This window comes from Selaginella moellendorffii, unplaced genomic scaffold (genome assembly GCF_000143415.4).
Source record: "Selaginella moellendorffii unplaced genomic scaffold, v1.0 SELMOscaffold_85, whole genome shotgun sequence".
NCBI classification, from domain to species: Eukaryota; Viridiplantae; Streptophyta; class Lycopodiopsida; order Selaginellales; family Selaginellaceae; genus Selaginella; species Selaginella moellendorffii.
The window spans coordinates 49,363-59,338 of NW_003314346.1; the positions used below are offsets into that span (position 1 = coordinate 49,363).

The window sequence follows — 9,976 nt, forward strand, 5'->3', positions numbered from 1 at the left end:
GCGCAAATGGTCCAATACCACTTGCATCACCATCCCGTCTCTCCAAGACTGGGCCATCTGTCTACGAGGGGTCATCCTGGATCCACTCCTTAGCATCCTTAGGATGCCCACAGACCTGGGGAATCGCCTTCCCCAAAGTCCCTTTGTTAGTTCCTACCAAGTCCCTTTCTGCCCCTGGCCGTGTTTGCCAACACTGCCACTGGATCGAGGCCCCCAGGCCCGACCACTAAGTCCCACGGTCCTCTGGGACTTCCTCACCACACGACTGTGTCCTTGGTCACTACCCCAGAGGACTGCTCCTCTTCCTTTCCACAGTCTGGGCCTTTGGGACGACATTTCGGAACACCGTGGCCTTACGCGAGCCACCTGGGTACTCTCCCCACCTATCGCCTTTAGGTGCTCTAGCCATGGGCTTAGAGCGAGGTTCCGTTGAGCCACGCCTGGTATCCAAGTAGGTAGTGCCACCCACACTTGGACTGGGAGCATCGGCCAGTCGATCTCCCGGGGGAACTAGAGCCGGCTCTTGAACACTTCACCAAGCTACCCCGCTTGTCGGTCCGTATTCACTCTAGTCTTGGACTTCCCAGTGGTCAGTTCATCACCCAACACTGGGTCTGGCCTTCCTGGGCCAAACTGGCCTTTCCTGGCCAAACTGGCTCCACTGCAGTCCTCCCTCTACTATACTTTTGGAGCTCACCAAACCCCCCAGGGTCTGGGAGACGAACGCTTTGGGCTTTCACCCTCTCAGGCTCCGGACTCGGACTCGGACTTGGATTCGGATTCGGACTCGGACTCGGGCTCGGGCTCGTTCTCGGCCTCGGCCTCGGTCTCGGTCTCGGTCCCGATCTCGGTCTCGGTCTCGGTCTCGGTCCCGGTCTCGGTCCCGGTCTCGGTCTCGACTTCATCTCGGACTCCATCTCGGACTCCATCTCGGGTCCATCTCGGGTCCATCTCGGACTCCATCTCAGACTCCATCTCGGACTCCATCTCGGGTCCATCTCGGACTCCATCTCGGACTCCATTTCGGGTCCATCTCGGGTCCACCTCAGACTCCATCTCGGACTCCATCTCGGACTCCATCTCGGACTCCACTTCGGACTCCAACTCGGGTCCATCTCGGGTCCACCTCGGACTCCACTTCGGACTCCAACTCGGGTCCATCTCGGACTCCACTTCGGACTCCAACTCGAGTCCATCTCGGACTCCACTTCGGACTCCAACTCGAGTCCATCTCGGACTCCACTTCGGACTCCAACTCGAGTCCATTTCGGACACTCCCACATGTCATGTGTTGGTCCTTTTGGGTCCATTTTTGGAGCCTTGCCTTTTGCTCGCTTCGTGCTCGGTCCTCGAGCACTTCGTTGGGAGTTCCACTCCCGCTCTTGACTTTTCAAGTCGGAGCTTTTGGTCCAAACGTGTTACGCTCTTTTGGCTCTCGCTTCGGCCACTACCATGTGGCGCCCTTCCGGCTCCACTTTGGGGCCTAGGGATTTTGTGTCTCACAGGGAGGTACCACATGTCCCGCGGGCGTGCTTTTTGGCGCCCAGAAAGAACACGGGATTGTGGAGGTACGCTGCAGCTTTGGATCAAGCTGCCCCACACTATAAGAGTAGGGGGAGTGTGAAATATTTCAGAGTGGGTTCAAACCGTGACTATGGCACTGGATCCCATCAGACCTCCAAAGTTAAGCGTCCCTGGGCTTGAATAGTACTGGGCTGGGTGACCACCTGGGAAGTCCAAGTGACCCCCTCTTTTTGTTTTTTTCCTTACAAGTCATTTATTTTTGTAAGATCACTGTTTTAATATATAAACTTTGAGTATTTTTCCATAGCATATAAGTGTATGGTCCTTAAATACTACTTACAATTGTCAATGTAAGGTGTGTTTGCCAAATTGTGTCATTAGTTAGTTATTAACTAGGATATAAGTCACAAAGAATGTGTTGTGACTGTCACCACGTGGCATGGCAAGCAAGTCCAAACATATGTATTTCACATGGCATACAAGGACGCTAAACTCTAACTATGAGAACAAGCCAAAGGGCATGCCACGTGTCAATGTGACACACATTGAAAACCATAAAACTCACCAAAGCACATGCCACGTGTCAATGTGGCACACATTGAAAACCATAAAACTCTGAGCACAAACCAAACTGCATGCCATGTGTCAATGTGGCACACATTGAAAACCATAAAACTCTATGAGATCAAACCAAAGGCCATGCCACGTGTCAAAATAAAACTCGGATATATCCAGGGCCAGACACATCTGGGGCCCGGCATATCGGGTGCCCGACATGTACGGGGCCCGACATATCGGGTGCCCGACATGTCCGGGGCCCGATATATCTGGGGCCGGATATATCGGGTGCCCGACATGTCCGGGGCCGGATATATCGGGGCCCGGACATGTCCGGGGCCGGACATATCGGGTGCCCGACATGTCCGGGGCCGGATATATCGGGGCCCGGACATGTCTGGGTGCCCGATATGTCCGGGGCCAGACATATCGGGTGCCCGACATGTCCGGGGCCGGATATATCGGGGCCCGGACATGTCTGGGTGCCCGACATATCTGGGGCCCGACATGTCCGGGGCCCGACATATCCAGGGCCTGAGGTATGCCACATGGCATACAAGTGCAGAAGAGGTACCTTCCAATGTCATGTCACGTGGCATGCAACCTCAAAGGTGCCACCTCTCCAAGGGTTTGTCACGTGACATGCAACCTCCAAGATGCCACCTTTCCAAGGGTTTGCCACGTGGCATCCATAGGTACCACCTCTCCAAGGGTTTGTCACGTGGCATGCAACCTCCAAGATGCACCTTTCCAAGGGTTTGCCACGTGGCATCCATAGGTACCACCTCTCTAAGGGTTTGTCACGTGGCATGCAACCTCCAAGATGCCACCTCTCCAAGGGTTTGCCATGTGGCATCCATAGGTACCAACTCTCCAAGGGTTTACCACGTGGCATGCAACCTCCAAGATGCCACCTCTCCAAGGGTTTGCCACGTGGCATGCTATAAGTACATAAAAGTATGCCACGTGGCATGCCACCTCATCCAAACCATCCGTCTGAATGCCACCTTCTAAAAGGTATAGCTCATGGCATATAAATTGCTCAAAATGTATGCCACGTGGCAAACCCTACCCTACCCTAAACCCTAAACCCTACACTTGCACATGGCATAGTGTTGCGTTCCATACATTGAGCCCGTGTGCCATCTTTAGAGCACGTGGAATAACACGTGGCGATATAAGTTACTACGAAAAAAAACAACTCAAAAACATCCAACTTTAGCCGAAATATGAGTTGGCAACACTACATTTACTACCATGACACCAAGCTCGAAATATGTCACGTGACTCTTACCTTGAAAAACCACTAAAAACGGCACATGTTACATGGCATGAACAGTGTGCCACGTGTCATCCGCTCCTAGGAGTCGTCTCGTGACACTCGAAAAAAAAAAGTAAGAAAAAATGACCACTTTTTCATTGTTGATGTTGCAGAAGTCGCAGCACTTCCAGATTCTAAGCCCGAACACTAATACATGCTGTGGGGTGAAAGCCCAAAGCGTGTGTCTCCCAGGGGGGGGGGGGCTGTGGGGGGTTCCAAAAGTATAGTAGGGATAGTGTGGGTGTTGGAGGTCGGGTAGCCGAGGTGGAGTCCGAGTTGAACTCGGAGTCCGAGTCCGGGTCCGAATCCGGGCGAGCGAGTGCTCTTCACGTGGTATACTGCGTGCGGGGCGAGCTCAAAGTGGGCTTTGGCTTCTGGCTTTGGCTCGTGGCTCTGCTTTTGCTACCTGCAACATCACACTCCCTGCTCGCCACCACAATGCGCATTGGGACGGGTCCTGGTGAAAGCCAGGAGACTCGGATCTTTGCGTGCGGTGGTGGTGGGCTGGCTGGCAGTTAATCCTCCTGATGTGGGGTGGTGTGTGCCTTTGGTAGAGGGCTGCACACCTATTGCTGTGGTGCAACACATGTGCTTGTGACGGGTCCTGGCCAATGCTCCGGCAGAACCGGAAGACTCGGACGACCAACATGTGTGGTGCGCCACAGCTCGGGCTAGCCTCTCGCTTTTGTGTGTGTTTTGGGGCAGTGGGGTGTTCGCACCCCCTCCCAAGCACACACCCCTTGCTGTGCTGTAACCGTTGAGTCCGGATCCGGGCGGGCAAAATTCCCTCGTGTTTGAACGTGGGTGAGCTCAGTCGCATGGGGGCTTAGCTGGTGCTTCACAGCCGGGGAAGTGATGCTCTAGGCATCTACCCTTTTGTTAAAAATGCATGTGATGGGGGAGCAAGAAGTCACATGCTCTGTGCTATTGAGCGACCTTTTGGAATCTCGGGCAGGGGATGTATTTCTACCTGGCGAAAGGATCGGTCGCTCCATAGCACAAGAGCATGTAACTTCTTGCTCCCTCCGCCATGTGCATTTTTAACAAAGGTTTTCTTCTTGTGTTGTCCCTCATGGGTGATGGCTCCACTTACTTGTGATGCTGAATGAACTGATGTTCCTGGTGTGACCACCAAGTCCGGATCCGGGCGGGCAATTCCCTTGTCTTGAACTTGGGTGAGCTCAGTCGCATGGGGGCTTGGTGGGGAGCTGGGTTCTGAGGTGACTGACGCAAAACATGTACGTGCCTGCATGCCCTTTGCGCGTGTACTAAGTAAGCATGTGGTGGAGGACATATGCTCCGTGCTATTCAGCGGCCTTTTGGAATCTCGGGCAGGGGATACATTTCCACCTGGCGAAAGGATCGGTCGCTGAATAGCATGGCAAAGTTTTCTCCCTGTGTGTGACTGATGGGTGATGGCTGCACTCACTTGTGATGCTGAGCGAACTGATGTTCCTAGTGTAACCACTAAGTCTGGATCCGGGCGGGCAATTCCCTTGTCTTGAACTTGGGTGAGAGCTCAGTCGCATGGGGGCTTTAGTGTGGGAGCTGGGTTCTGAGGTGACCGATGCGGAGCATGTATGTGCCTGCATGCCCTTCAGGTGCACACTGTCCCTGTCCCGTCGCTCCTTGGGGGTGCTCCTAGACCTCCTTGGTGGTGAGTAGCAAGTATGGGTGACGGCATCCACTGACTTGGTGTGATGCCGATCCAGGAACTTCTGTTCCTGGATCATCTGAAGTGTGTTGAGCACGGTAAGATCACTGACATTCAGGACATCACAAACCCGTTGCTATATGTGATTGGTATGTGGTGTTTACTCTCAATGAAGGTGACCTTGTGCTCTTTTGCACACATGGTTCGGTTTGTCTCAATGTTACAAAGCTCTATTTCGGTAAAGTGGGATTTATTCAGTAAAATGGGACTAGGTACAAATTTTCAAGTATTTGAAAATGACGTGAAATTATATGTTTTTTGTCCAGGGGCTAGACATATCTGGGGCATGGTGACTAGCGCGGTGACTTTGTGTCCAGACTGAGTCCATCTGGTTGTATAAAAAATCTCATTGTCAAGGTGAACAAGCCGAATCTGAAGCTAAAGAAGAGCGATGGCATGCGCGCACACACTATTTGTTTGTTCATTGAGCGTGTGGTGAGCTTTCCAAGATGAACGTCATTCCTATTAGCCAGACATATAACTTAATGGTGAGAACATTTAGATATTATTCAATGTTATCTTTTTCTAACGAATCTAATTGTGAAGGTGTAGCAAGAGGCATTGCTAGTCTGGAGAAGTCATTTAACTCATTTGACCCTTAGTGTATTTTCATGAAACTAAATAACATTCATATTATTAAGGAATTTCTCTAATACCTTTTTTTTACGACATAGAGGCTTGCATTTCTTTCAAAGGTGATTTAGTAAAAGGCCTGAGGGCACATGCCATTCTATTTCTCAGACCGGTATTAAGATATACTAGTGCAAAGGGCCACATGCCATCACGCCTCCTCTGATTCAGATTCGGATTGTTCACCTTGAAATAAAATACATTAGAAACTTAGTAAAGGAATATTAATGAATCTCACCTTGAACCCGGGTTATGAATGCTCTTGCTGCATCTCTTGCATGGTCTGGCAAGGTGATGGTGGCACTCTGCTTCCGCATCCAACCATGCACAACATTATCCACCGATATGCTCATGCTGGGATCCCTTGGATTCAGCACCCATCTCTTTTCTAGGCAATCCTTCGTATATCCGGAACTTGGCTTGAACCACTCCACAGTTACATTGAAGGAGTTATTTTCCGCGTCCTCCTCTGCATCAGTGATGCAGCGCCCCACCCATATCATTTGTTTTTTATTACTGGGTCTGACAAGCACGACCATTCCTTTGCAGACCTGTACTGGATTGAATGCTGAATCCGGCTTCTTGTTCCTCGGCCCACAATAGTGATCCTCAACATCGTTATCTGTCACTGCATTTCCAGAGGACATTGTTCCGCTACTATCTGGTGCTCTGGGTTCTGGCCAAAAGGACTCTTCCAATTCTTCATATACAACCGGCCCATTTTGGATAGCAGATATAATCTTCTCCCAGTATTCGAGCAAAGGCTTGCACCTCTTAAAATAGGATTCTCCACCAAACACCAACCCCCTCTTCCAGAAGGCAATATGCTGTCTAATCCCGGCCACTATACTTTCCTGGTCTTTGAGTCCATCCGGGTGCATCGGCCGTGGGGAACCCTGAGGAATCATAGGTTCCCCAATTATGGGATCTCTCTTGAAGAGTTCAATGCCATCCACTGGCAGCCACACTGTGTCCCATTCTCTCATCTTGTACCTCATCACTGGAGCACCGTCACGCATGCTGAAATGAAACTGAAGAGGCTTGGAGTGGCCAATCAGCGTTTCGGATCCGTCCCTGATGTAGCCTCTTACAAACCCCTTAAAGTCTGGAACCTCTGTCACAAGTGCAGCTTCAACAGTGCCTTTGATGCAATTTTGGAATTCATCGTAGAGTTGTGGGAGGGTGAGGACATTGGATCGCCGGAGGGACTCTGCCAGGTGACTGAACATGGCATCGACGTCTTCATGAGTGTGCCCAACCATGAGAAAGCCAAGTGTAACCGTTTCAAATATGCCTTTGGCAACAAGCATCGCCAAGTACGCGAAGACGTACATGTTTTTGTTCTCACTGCCAGCATTGTCTGTTTGGAGCAGAAGATGGGGTGGAAGGCCACATCGGCCGCAAGAACTTCCTTGAGATTCTGCTTCGTTTGGATGAGGCTGTGCATTCACCGGGCGACCAGCCTCGTCGTAATGGCATGAGGCCTCACGTGATAACCCTACAATCTGACGGCCAACATATTCACTAGGATGGCATGGGGCCCCACGCGATACTGCAAGCCTTTGCTCCTCCTCCAGCTGAACCCTGTATGGGGTTCGATCGACAAGGGCCTTATGCAAGGGTTGGCCGTTCAGCTCAGTCTGCGCACTTTGCAGAGACCTTAAGTGTTTTGCTAAGGACGCAATCATCATGTTTGCACCCCCGCCACCCCATAGAGGCACAAAGAAGTTCCCATAGTTCTGGGCACCATGCCCATGAGCGATTATGCCAAACAGAGACACAGGCAGCTGCATGGATGAAGAGATTGCCTTGGGGGCAGGATTGAGTCGAGGTAAGCACGTCTTTTTCTGATCCATTTTGTCGTGGATGATGCAGAGGTAAGAGTCAGGTCTCTCCATGGAGAGAATCCTGTTATGATAATATGCAGTCCTGCAGCTTCTCTGCTCGATGTTGTGGTCGAGCCGCCTTCTAACCAACGTCTCTCGCTCTTGAGCATTCACATCTTCCAATATGGCCCCCTTGGTATACATGGAAGGGAGAACTCGTTGGGTGTCTCGTGTTCCATCTTCCAAGAGGCGGGTTTTATGTGGTTGCTGCTCGCTACATGTCTCGACAAACCTCTTGAAGATTGCCTCTCCATATACAACATGACCCCTGGTTTTGTGCGTACCGTCGTTCCCATGGACTGCCTGTTGAACCCTTTGTTCCTCGAACTCAGTTTTGATTCTGTAGAATGTGGTTCGAGGGACTCCATAAATGATTCTCCATGCCTTCATGCAGACCAAACCCCTCTGGAAGACCATGCCCCCCACCTGATGTTCTGAAGCATCAACAGATGACCGTAATGCCTCATACACAAAATTGCGAGCTGCCTTCCAGGACAATGTCTTGTATCTTGCTCTCTCCTCTTCAATAGCATCCCAATCAGCATGTTGACAGCACCTCCTCTTGCAACAAGCAACTGTCGAGACCATTCGAACCTCCATCGCCATTTTCTGCCTTTTCGGTTCGTTGCTCAGATCCCTTTGGCTGCGCTGTAGGAAGGTGTACTTTCTTTTCCCATGAAGAGATGTTCTGTCATCAGTTGTAGTGGTGTTTGATTGTGAATCCTTCACATTCTCAAACACTAAATGCCTCAATTTCCACCGCACAATGCTTCCAATAGTCAGACTGTTTTCTTCTGTGTCAACAACCTCTAAAATTGCAACTCCAATATCATCCCAGCCCAATTCTTGATTAGCAACCGCATCTCTTGGATCGACAACTGTGGCTAAGCCCTCAGCTACCACCTCCCCCTCGGGGTTGTTTAGAAACACCTTTGCCTGAATCCATGTAGCACGGTTCTTAAGATCCACGGAGGGAACATGCGTCGCACTTGCGCTGTCCCCAACATCTGCTTTCTTCTGAAGATTTTTCAAGGCAACAACAACATTTACCCCGACGACCATCTCTCCTCGTTCAATAGCGACCACATTCCCATCGAAGACAGTCTCTACTGATACAGCAGCATTGCCTTCCCCAAGCCTTTGACAGTGTATCGCCATCCCACTCGCATCGCGCTCCCACTCGCGCTCGCATCGCGCTCCCACTCGCGCTCCCACTTCTCTACAGGTTTCTCGTGTGCATCGGCGTCCACTCGCGCTCGCATCGCGCTCGTGTGCATCGGCGTCTACTTCAAGACACACCCAGTTTGTAACTTCGCCGCCAACTCCGCCGCCCACTCCGCCACCCACACGCAGCCCACTTGGCGTCCCGGGAGATTTCAGCGCCACTCTCCAACTGTAAGTGGCAGAGTAGCCTTGCTGCTACAATCCGCTGCACACACAGGCCACATTCGCCAGCGAGTCCGGTTGTCACGCCTCCATTCGGCTTCAAATGGTAAGTCTTTTAGGCCAAGTAGAAAATGGCATGAGGCCACATGCCATTTCTAAATGTGGTCCTAAGCCATTCCATGGTGAACATACCAGGAAGCACAAGTGCCGAATATCAAGAGGAAGCGGTAGCCACACCAAAGACAGTGCCGCTCGCAACACCGCAACTACTCGTAGCGCCGCTCGCAACACCGCAACTGCTCGTAGCGCCGCTCGCACAAACTGCCACTCGCATAAACTGCCGCTCGCAATGGCGCTCGCAATGCCGCAACCGCTCGTAGACGCATAAACCACAGCCCACAACGCCGCTTACACAAGCAGCGCTCACTGCGCTCAGCGGAACCAAGAACACGGCGCACAAAAATGATAGACCTAGGAATGAGTTCGAGAATTCAAAAATAACACACGCTTGAACGTCACATCAAATCCTCTGACAAACCAGATCTTATGATTCCTCTGACAAATTTCAAACTGAGTAGCTTCTAGACTTTGCTGTCGGAGGTTGAACTTTGTCACATCATGTCCTTGCCTCGATCCAGCTGTGCCATGTCAGTGATTCGAACTTTGCCATGCCATGTCAGCGATCCGCGCCAAGATTATTCGACGTGTAAAGGAATAATTATGCTGTGTGTGTACGTCCATTTATGGCAATATAAGGCCACACGCCATTCAAAGAATAATGCTCGACATAAGGCCACACGCCATTCAAAGAATAATGCTAGTCGAGCATTTTTTGGTGCATTTCTGGGTTCAAAATTGCATGAGCCCACACGCTATAAAGTTTACCTGTACCAAAAATAGAAACAGCTTTATTTACTTGGGAATTTAAGTGGTTGAGGCATTTTTAAACTTACAAAC

At 51.0% G+C, this 9,976-nt stretch overlaps 1 non-coding gene across 1 annotated transcript; it reads left to right on the forward strand.

Moving 5' to 3' along the window:
- Positions 1–1,633: 1,633 nt before the first annotated feature.
- LOC112341544 lies at positions 1,634–1,752 on the forward strand. Its single transcript, XR_002990578.1, has one exon. It is a non-coding gene; the product is annotated as a 5S ribosomal RNA (ribosomal RNA).
- Positions 1,753–9,976: the final 8,224 nt, after the last annotated feature.